The sequence below is a fragment of the Tinamus guttatus genome, unplaced genomic scaffold, assembly GCF_059628265.1.
Source record: "Tinamus guttatus ecotype Peru unplaced genomic scaffold, ASM5962826v1 Tinamus_guttatus_pri_ptg000307l, whole genome shotgun sequence".
Classification (NCBI taxonomy): domain Eukaryota; kingdom Metazoa; phylum Chordata; class Aves; order Tinamiformes; family Tinamidae; genus Tinamus; species Tinamus guttatus.
In genome coordinates this window covers 311,707-322,845 of record NW_028288841.1, presented here as the reverse complement: position 1 = coordinate 322,845, position 11,139 = coordinate 311,707, and positions in this window count along the sequence as shown.

Here is an 11,139-nt window from a genome sequence, read left to right as displayed (position 1 = left end):
CACATGTGCTATTGCCAAGGAGGGTCCTGCTCCTTTTCTTGCTGTGACAGAGAGCCCCACCACCACCAGGGACACCTGGAGCAGCCGAGTGTCTGCAGAGCCACGTGCAGGAGAGCTGGGCAGCCCGCAGCAAGGCTGCCCTCTGCTATAGACAGCCACAGGTGACTTGGAATCGCGGCATCAATGCCGGCAGCGGGATCTTGGTATTGCCCTGGGCACCCTGCGTCCTCTGCATCCAGCAAGGGGGGCCCGGGGACGTGCACGGTGCTGCTGTCCCCCCTCTGCAGCCTCCTGGCTTCGCGGCCACCCCACTTTGAGCTGGCAAGGGCACATGTGAGGGAAAACACTTCCCTCCTCTTATGTGAGCTGCAGCCACTAGAGGGTAATCCAGTCCTCCAAGTCAGATCAGCTCCTGGCTTTGAACGCGTGGGCAGTAGGGAAGTGCTTTAACCCCCGCAAATAATTACAAGGGGCCTTTCAGCAGCCCCTGTCTTAAGCAGCATCCGAACGTCCCTTGGGCACTCAGGGAGCTTCGGACACAGCCGAGAGGAACAAGCAGGAGAAGGCATCCCGATTCCAGGCCACCGCGCTGGAGCTCGGCTCTAACGCTGCTTCTTATAGCCGGGTAATGTCGCTTCTCCAGCTTATTAAAAAAGTGCAAAATAATAATAATAATGAAATAACATTTTATAAACCCACCATAACCCTGAAATCTTCATTAATTATGAATTTTGCATGGCAACAGTTACTAAGAGAGTCTCCTCTGAAATTGATGTTCAAAGAACTTTACATCAAATCTTCAAACAGCCGAGAAGGTTCAAGCTACAAAGTCGGAACATCTGTTGCTTTCCATGCATTTTTCAATGGGGAGATCAGAGGGGAGAAAAAAGTGTACAAAATAATCCTGGTTCTGCTTTATTATTTAAATACAATGACAGCCTATGATACACACACTGTGTGGAGAGAGAGCAAGCAAAAATGAATGCAAAGTGTTATGCAGTTCTACCTACCGGAGCCAAAAATATAATATGCTTCCATTTACTTTAAATTTAGCCCTTCTGGGAAATGCTGTATTAGCAGCCCCGGGGGATGAAGTCTAAAACAGGAAACGAAGGGCATCATCTCCAACAGAAAGAGCGAGCTGAGAGGGTAATCACTGCTCCGGCTGCCACACAGAGCTCAGCTCGTGGCGGGAGAATCGGGATGCACCTCCGCTGGGATGCACCTCCGTTGGGATGCACCTTCGTTGGGATGCACCTCCGTTGGGATGCACCTCCGCTGGGATGCATCTCCGCTGGGATGCACCTCTGTTGGGATGCACCTTTGTTGGGATGCACCTCCGTTGGGATGCACCTCCGTTGGGATGCACCTCCGTTGGGATGCACCTCCGCTGGGATGCACCTTCGTTGGGATGCACCTTCGTTGGGATGCACCTTCGTTGGGATGCACCTCCGCTGGGATGCACCTCCGCTGGGATGCATCTCCGCTGGGATGCACCTTCGTTGGGATGCACCTCCGCTGGGATGCACCTCCGCTGGGATGCACCTTCGTTGGGATGCACCTCCGCTGGGATGCACCTCCGTTGGGATGCACCTCCGCTGGGATGCACCCCCGTTGGGATGCACCTCCGTTGGGATGCACCTCCGCTGGGATGCACCCCCGTTGGGATGCACCTCCGCTGGGATGCACCTCCGTTGGGATGCACCTCCGTTGGGATGCACCTCCGCTGGGATGCACCCCCGTTGGGATGCACCTCCGCTGGGATGCATCTCCCAGCTAAATCTGATGTCAGCGGCAGCAGGGAACACACAGACAGGGTTATCTTTGCAACGGCTGGTCACACCACGCTGCATCTTGAAAATGCCTCCAAAACACACTTTGCTTTGTGCCTCTAGAATCTAGGAGCAAACAGAAGCCTGAAGACTGGCACCTCTCCATACCTGATCCATTCCATTTAGTACAGTCCTTCCTAGAGCTGTCTGTGATGTTTTTCAAACTTGCAATTTAATATATATATATATAAAATATATATATATAATCTTTTAACCCCAAAGCATTTTTTTAGTCAATAAAAGATAACCAACGTTCCCAGCATTTTCCAGAGCCTTAGAAAGTATTTGGTGTCACATCGAATCCATGTCGCTTTCAGTGTAACATTGACATGTTTTGTTGGGCAGCAGGAGGAAATTTCCAGCAGCATTTGGATTAAAGACCCCAATCAGGGCACAGCACAACAACCTCTAGCCAAGGTGCCCTTGGAGATATGACCAGGCATGTGCAAGGCCCCCGAGAGCTTCTGCACCACCAGTTTTGGCCACATCTCCTCAAGCATTGCTCCCTCACACTAGTACTATCCGATGAGACGTGGACCAGCGGACAAGCCCGTCTTTAACAGGGAGAATGGACTGGCCCTTCATCATTCCAACCATGGGGCTCTGCTGCCCCTCTGAGAACTCCTGCTGTTTCCAGACTAGCAAAACCTTGGTCTGACATAGGTAGATTGAATGGGAGATGCATTTGCAAGGAAATGAGGGTGAAACATGCATAGGGCCATTCAAACATGGTAATTGCTTCAAAGAACCAGTTAGAGGCTTGCTGGAGACAGGGAGAACGTTTTGATGCATTGAGCAAGCTTGAAAGGAGGTTCTTCACGGTACTAAATCATCTGACAGAGAGGGTACTCGGCTGTGTGAGACACGGCAATGAGCCCAGCGATTCTGGGAGCTCTTCTCTTCCACCCAGTGCTGCAGACTCTCAGAAGGTTCATTATTTTTTAATCCTAGTGCTGACTGCAGAAGTCAAACCTTCTCCTGTATCGACCAGCTATGCAGGAGGAGATATCAGGAGCAATCATCATCTGTGAAAGCCCAAACAGGAGCTGTAATTCTCGCGGAGCAGCAGGCTACACAAGGACATAACAGCTTGGCTCTGCCTCCATGGTACCTCTGCAGCCCTTATGTGGGCCAGGAACAAACTTACTCTGTGCTACCCTACTGTCACAAGCCCTGTCTGTCACCCAAGGCAAACAGCCTCCTTTCCTGCAGATAGAGTATGTTTGGGTAGAGTTTTGTTGAAGAAGGGACAAAGAAGAAATGTAGCCTTAAGTGCTGCTTCTCTGTCTTTCCCAAACAGAAACATGGGAATCCGGTTCAATACCCATTATGGATACCTGTCTGACTCAGAAGGTTTGGAGAAGCATGGTCAGACACTTGCCCAAAGCAGCACCTTGTGAGCCAGCCCGTGAGCACCCGCTGAGCTGCAGCAAGTCCCACGGAGCCCAGGGCCACGTCCCATCCCAGCCTGCTGCCGAGGCCACGTCCAGCCCTGGAGGAACATGCCTGGCCTTCCTCCTCCCAGCACCTTCGGGTCTCCCACTGACGTATGTGGAACTGCAAGTTGTGATGGAGCAGGGTGGTAAAAACCAGCCAGACCTTTGGAAAAGAAATAAATACACGTAGTTATTGGCCCTGGAGATTCCCACCGCACTAAGCATCCCAGTGTCCTTACGCTGAAGCTGAAGCAGACGTTAGACCCCTCTCCCTCGCTTGTTATTTACTCTCCGCCTGCTGCCTTTCTTCTGCCCCAGTGACCCCAGTGTTCACAAGTCCCTGCTCTTCCCTTAACCCCATTTTGGGTTAGGGGCTGATTAACTCTCCGTGCTTGGATTTTTTTTTTGCCATCAAAGGGCTTTGTTGCTATGGAAACTCGGGGGCTGGGGGGGATTATTCAAACGACCATGGCCAGATAGCAGCAGGGTCAGGAGGATGGAGAAGCCTCCAGGGAAGGCGGCCAGCCCTGCTCCACATCGCCCGGCCTTCCCTCCTGCTGCCAATTACTGCAGATGAGCACCAAAATTGCACTGCCCTGTTTAACTCTATCTCTGCATTAGCACCAGCTCACAGCCTTTTTCTTTTTTTCTTTTTTTTTTTTTTTTTTTTTGCCGCGTGTCACTAATTTTACTCATTTTCTGAGTTTGTCTAGAACAGTAAAAGATTTGATTAGAGCATTCCCGGTTTTAATTGTAATTAGGACAGTCATTGTACAAGCTATAAAAGGAAATTGGGCTACCACGGAGTGGAAGAACCCCTGAGAGAATAGGAGCTGCGAAGGGAGAATTTCGTTCATAAAAAAGAGAAAAGGGCTGGATGGGGAGGAAATAAAACTCTGGCTCAGGATAGTGTGACAGCCAAAGCGGCCCGGGCATCTGGGGTTGTAACAAACTGTGTTTGCTAGTGATTTTGCCACGGGCCGCCAAGTGTTTGTTTTTTTCCCCTCTCTGCAACCTGCTGCGTGACCTTGGGTGAAGCAGCTCTGCCCTCTCGCCTCAGTTTCCCCCAATGGGACCAAGAAGGGGAGCGGGGCTGTGAATAATGTTTCATTTTACAACGCGTGCTGTGCCGGGGTGGTGGGTGTTGCAACAACCTCGTGGCTCCCCGCTCACCAGGAGCCACCTCCCACAGGCCCCGTGGGAGCCGAGCGCATCGGGGACGTCCTCTGGAGCTGTGGGCACGAAGCCACCGCGGCGGTGCCGAGCGGGTCCCGGGGACGGACTCGGCCACTTCTGCTGCTTTCCAGCAGAGGGAGGGGAAGGCCAGCTCAAACCCGCAACACGGAGAGCAATGCTGCTCTTGACACCTAGACCTGTGCAAAGAGACGGGTCCCCTCCTCCCCGAGCCGCTCAAGGGTGACGCTCGGCCAGGGCCCAGCAGCTCCGTGGGTGACCCCTGGCACAGGGTGACCTGCCTGGCCACCCCCGAGCTCACAAACCACTGAGCAAGTCCCTGCGGCCAGGGGACAGGAGGCGCCTGCAGCGGTATTCCCCATTCCAGCTCACCGCAAGGAAAAATGGCTTGTGACAGTCATCACGGAGAGGCTGCGTCACAGTGTCGAGCCCTGGCCACTGCGATCCCGAATCCAGCTGTCTGCTCAGGCAACCACAAGCGGATGGAGCCACAAATTCACTCCGGGCCTGTCCAAAGAGCATCCAGGAGCCTCGGGAACGCGGGCACCTTCCAGTGCTGCAGGCAGCATTCCAGCCACACCACGGCAGGAAGCAGAAGCAACCACCCACTGCAGGAGAGGATTTCTGCAAGGAGACGGTGTCTGCCAAGCAGAGCAGGAGGCCAGGGCGCCCTCCTGCCCGACCGGGGCCGCTCTCGCTGCTGCTCCGTGCCCATTTCCGCAGCGAGATGGACGGAGGGCAACAGTGTCCAGGATGTTGTCCCAGGCTTCAGCGTACACGGATAGCACACACGTCCAGAGCTGACTATGTGAGCCTATAAAATCCAAAGGAAATCAATTCGCCCCCTTCTCCCAGCTTTAATTCTGCCGAGGCAGTCGTTTTCCTGAAGTAATAATTTGCCTCAGTTTAAAAGAAAGTAAGAAAAAATAAAAGCAAAAAAAGAGCGCAAAGCTCTGACTGCTCATCACACATTAACGCGCATCAGCCATCGCCTGCCATCTCCTAATGATCCCACCTCTGATCCAGGCCCCAAACTGTGGGCATTTTGCCACTACATTTAAAGCAAAGAGCAAATATAAACTAGTTGCTTCCCAGCATGGCTGCGATTTTCATTAGTCTGGGCAGGGTGAGCAAGGGGGTGTTACTCTGCTCAGCCCTTACTGCCTTCACGATTTATGGATTTTTTTTTTTCTTTTCTTCCCCAGCAGCTCAGAAGAAACTTAATCATCACCTCTGAGTGGGAAGAAACCCCCTGTCGCATCATACTCCTTGCATGGCCACACACTGCTGCTCTGGCCTTTCTCGTGTGACAACTGAACCCAGCACATGGCCTTCCATTCGCATTGCATGGTAACATCCCACGTTAGTTTTAACTCATATTGTGTTTTTATATGTATACTTGCAGTAATAGATATATCAACAGCCACACACACACAGATATATATATATATGCTTAAAATTAATCTGCCTCTGGTCAAAAAATCAGCATGGATAAGGCCCAAAGCGTCTCTGGTGTGGGAAGGGGCTGCACCAGGTCCCTGGAGCCCTTCTCAGGGGCTGGGGAGGCTGCGACACATCTGGGACAGCCCAATTAGCCCAACCAGGGGCCTGCAGCTCTGCAGCCTCGTCAGGAAGGGACTGGGGCTGCCTCGGGGCCATGCAGTGATGAGGGGCAAGCGAATGAGCAGCCTGGGGCTGTGTGTGCACGATCCAGGATTTGGTTGCTAGCGAATTACAGGCTCGTCAGCAGCTGGAATGGCACCCAGCTCCCTGGAGGGCCCCGCAGTCACGGGCCGAGCTCTGGGGCTCGTTAGCCAGCAAGCTTTTCCTGTCTGATCTTTTGTCTAAGCCGCAAGAAGAGGATGAGCCTAATGCCATCTTCAGCAGCTAAGCCTCTTGACCCGCAGCTCCGCGGGCTCACAGCAAATCCGCTGGCGGCTCCGGGAGAAAACAAGCGCGGGGAGATTTGGGTGGCAGGTAAAGCAAGTGTTAAGCCCCCAAGGTCAAGCCGTACGGAGCAGAGCTCACTGCGGGCTGGAGGATCTGCAGCGTTCGGGCCGTTGGGAAGCGGCGCTTTCAGAAAGGCGGGCCCTGCTGCTGGCCTCCCTTCTGCCCCCAAGCCTCACTTGTGCTCGCCCGTGTCTTGCTGTCAACCCACGTGTGTGTAGCTGCCTGTGGATGCGTTCCCAGGGACATGCACACGTGTCCACATGCTGCAGCCCATGATCCCCATGTCCTCTGCCCGCCCTGTCCTAAGGGAACATGTGGCATTGGATAAACATCGCTTCCCAAAGGAGCCAGACATCTCTGGGTAACCTGGGCTTCACAGTGCGTGTGACAGAGATGAAGGAGGAACCAAGGGAGAGCCCCAAAGGCTGGAGAGCATCCCCAAGGGAACACAGCAATCCAGAGGGGAGGTGCAAGGCCATGAAGATGATTCAGGGATAACAGCCTCAAAGACAGAGCCCTGGGCTCTGTGCTCAGGTTCTCCCAAGCCTCTCCTTAAGAGGACCCTCCAGATCTGCAGCCCTGGGGAGCTGCAGATGCTCAAGGTCTCGAGCAACCGCGCACAGATAAAACCACTCACCTGGATCCCAAATTACGGGGCAGCTGCATCCGTCCCACAGGCTGCGCTCCTCCGGGCTGTCGGAATTGCCCTCTGCGTGCCTGCCTTGAGCTCAGCACCTAGACGTGCCTCAAGAAACATGGGCCATGGCTGAGCAACGGGCTGGTCCGGGGGGACCACAGCACAGCAGCTTCACTCGCCAGCCCCGTGTCGCTCATTGGGCTGCTGCAGCGGATGGCTCGAGTCTCAGGCAGCAGTGGTGTATGTTATTGCTGGAAGGTTCACATTTTATCATTTAATCAAATAAAGTGCATTTGTGGATTACACAATCATTTTGCAGGCCCTGATAATCTTTTTCTGCTTAGCTCTGCACTAGAACTTAGGAGGCAAACAAAGACATTTATAGCTGTCGTTGGAGGCCCTGGCTTGGCGCCAAGAGCTCTTACTCCTTGGAAAAACTGGTGCAATTTCTATTGAAGAACATCCTGGCAATCATGAAATATTAGATATTTATTTATTTTGCCAACCAGCAGGTTTTTAAGGCTTCTGGCCCCTAGTAAAATAATGGAGCAAATACTAAGAGCAACGAAAAAAAAAAATAAAAAGGAAAATCCTGCCTGCAAAAAGCTCATAGCAAAGCATTAAGCTGCAACAAGAGCGTTTATTGGGATCACAGCAAGCCCCGGCCGGGCTCCACGCTGCCCATGGAGCAACTCCAAGAACCAGGGGGAGAGGAGAGGCCACAAGAACCACCAGAGCCTTCTCAGCAAGGCAGAGGACAGTGTTTGAGGGGCCTGCACTAGGGACAAGCACGCGCTTTTAAGATAAAGCTGAATGTATCTGAACGATACATAAAGATATATATAAAAATATATATATTCCCCCGGCATGTCCGGGATGTGTCCCAGGGAAACCTCACTGTGGAGGAAGGCTCTCCCCTCATGGGAAAGGGCCCAAAGGACTTCTGTGTGTGATGGGCTCAGCACCCAGAAAAACAGTGTGTTTCTGTGCCAGGAGGTGCCTGGGTATCACCAGCCACATCATAAATTGCTTGCAAGTTTGCCACGCTTTACCAGTTTGTCCATACTAGGTGGCAGCCTAAAAATGTTTGGGTGTTATTTAGTTTTACCATTATTTTGTGTTATTATTATCATTATTGTTTAGTATTAAACATGGTTTATGTACACAGCGTGCTGCTCACCTCCCTGATTCTTGATTTTCAGCAGGCTCAGATGTGGGTGCTCAAGCGGTGCTGGCTGATTTCCCCATGGAGCCCTTTGGCATGCATAGAAAGTGGCAAAATTCGGAAAGTTGGGTGGTTTTTTTCTTTGTTTTTCCCAGTTGTCCCGAGTTAAATCTATCCAGAAACCTAAGCAAAATTCAATTCAAACGTGATTTACTTTTTTAAACAAAAAATGCTTTGGGGAAGGTAGGAAGATAAATCGATTCTTTCCCAAAGAAGAAAAAAGACAGTTCTTCATTTCAGGCGTGTTACAGCTAAAATAGTGGAAGTTTAGTACTTGCTTCACATGTTTCCTCACGAGATAATATGAAAAAAAAATGGGGAAAAAAGGAAAAAAATCAGCTTATTCACACTCATGAGTCCGGTGATGGATGGACAGACGGAGCGGCCTGCCCGGCCTCCCCGCGGCCGCCCGCTCCTCCCGCTCGCGTCGACCCACAGACCCAGGCGAGACACCGGCTTTAGCAAAAATGTTTAATCTCTCCTTGATGCGTGTGTTTATTTACAAGTACTAAATCTGAAGAACATTAAAATAGGAAATCGCAGGATATTTACACGATTAAAGGGTGCCGGCCAGCACGCTGGCCTGTTGCTTCAAGTCTGAAACAATCACATAAGGTTAATCACAATTCTGGATTTGTATCTGTTTTGATTTTCCTCTCCATTTACCTTAACTTTTTAAAACTATGAAAATTCTCTGCCTTTCATCAGGTTTGAGATCAGATGTCTCCTCTGCAATCCCCTGCTTTCTTAAAGGACAGCTAATTGTGCGCTTAGGTCCGGAGTGGGAGACGCTCCGGCCGCCCCGCTGCTCCCAGCCCTGGTGGGGGGACACGGGGCTCCCAGCCCGGGGAAGAGGACAGAAGGGGGCCAGGCAGGGGGGACACTTCCAGGCTGGACAACATTTTATTTTTTTTTGGAACCTCAAACTGAAGAGAAAAGGCAACGTGAGCGCAGAGGGAAGCAGAGGGCCTAGGGAGAGCGTCCGTGGTGCTGGCCGGCTGTTCCACAGACAGACCCTGTCCCCAGGGCTTCAGCAGCGGGCTCGGAGCCATCGGATGCCATCGGAGAGAGGAGGCCAGGGCAGTTGGGGGACTCCTCATCCCGCTCTGTCCTCATCCCAGTGGGACAAAATGGCCGCCACCCCCAGCCTGGCTGAGGCGAGTTAGGCAGGAGGGGCTGCCCGCCGCGGCCTGCGGGCTCCGAGCGCCATTAAGGACTGAGGGCGTCAGGCGAAAGGCAAAGGTAGCACCAAGAAGCGCTGGAGGCCGAGACGCTGCAGCACCCCCCCGTGCACCACGGCCCGGAGCAACCGCCCGGCGAGGAGACCCCACGGGCCCCGCTGCCCCTCGCCGGGGAGGCCTCAGTGGGGACACAAATGGCCCAAAGCTCCTGGGGGACCCGGCGGGGCCAGCAGGAACCCCAGGGTAGCTGGGGGCCGCGCTACGGGTAGCCCTGGGCACGCACAGGCAGGGGGGAAGGAGCCCACGGCAACAAGGGGCCCAACGTTGCCCAACACAGAGGCACCAGGTGCCAGCAAAGGGACTCCCGTCGGCCCAGCCAACCCTTCCCCGTGGATCCCCCCGCTGACAAAACCAAATCAGACCGAACCCGGCCCCAATGGCCAAGAAATCCGCCTGTTCCTCCCACACAGCCAGAACAGCACCCGCCGTGTCCACTGCCGAGAAGGAACAGGCGGAAAAAACCTGCCGCGCATTCAACGGGGCTCCCGACCCTTGTTTCCCGAGGAGGAAACCTACAGGGAAAGCCTCCGTCTTTCAGAAGGAGCCTCCATCTTCTCAGGCTCCCAGCTGGGAGGGCCCCACCGTGTCCCCACCATGTCCAAAACGCTGCACGCTCAGCTCCATCAACAGCCGCCCACGCTCCCCGCAGCGCATAAGGCCCAAGCTACTTCCAGAGAGAGACCTCGTGGCAAGGACCACCAAGGCGGATGCTTCCCCGGGGACAATTCCCCAACACCTCACGATGCCGCCAACACCTCCCCGAAAGCAAAGCGGGACGGAAGCGTCCCATGCCCGTACCCGCATCTCCAGCCAACACCAGCACTGCAGCGTCCTCTGAAACTCTGCCGTGAGGTTGGTGACTCCTAAAGGATCCGCCGAGCGAGTCACCATGGCCCAGGGGCCTCCCGGGAGGATTCCCTCGCACCGAAGCGACGGAGCAGCCCTCACGCAAGGAAAGCGGCACCGAGACACCGTGTGCGCGCGCTGACACGCAGCCGTCCCCTGAGGCCCTCGAGTACCGTGTTGGAGACGTCAACCACTGAAGTCTTTCTCTCTTTTTTTTCTCTTTGTTCTTTTGGACAAGAAAGTGACAAATTAATTAATTTTGAAATAAAAAAAATAGATAACGGGTCTAAACAAACTTCTAATATTCAACACTTGCAGTTTTTTATGTTTTTTTTTTTTGTTTCTTAAAAAGATCAACTCAGACTAAAATCTAGCACAGTCATGCAACAGCCCACAGCTCTCAGAAATCCAGCAACAGCTCGGGGTTCGTAGGTTTGGGAAACAATTCTTACTCTTCTTTTAAACATACTTTTGCTGTTGTGTTCTTTTTTCTTTTATATCAGCATCTTCTCCCTTCCCTCCTTATTAAAACCAAACCAAACCAAACTACAACATAATAAGAGATGTGCAGGCTTCAAAAGATTGTTCTGCATGGTGAGAAATGCTTGGAAATTTCTTCCAGACCATTTGGTATCCTTTTTTTTCTTTTTTTTTTTTTTCCCTCTACTGGCTGCGTAAATCCATTTCATATTTTATATTGGTTTGATTCTCCTTCAGTTAACTATACAGCACCCCACTGGGGCACGAGAATTAGATTGTAACCACATATATATATATA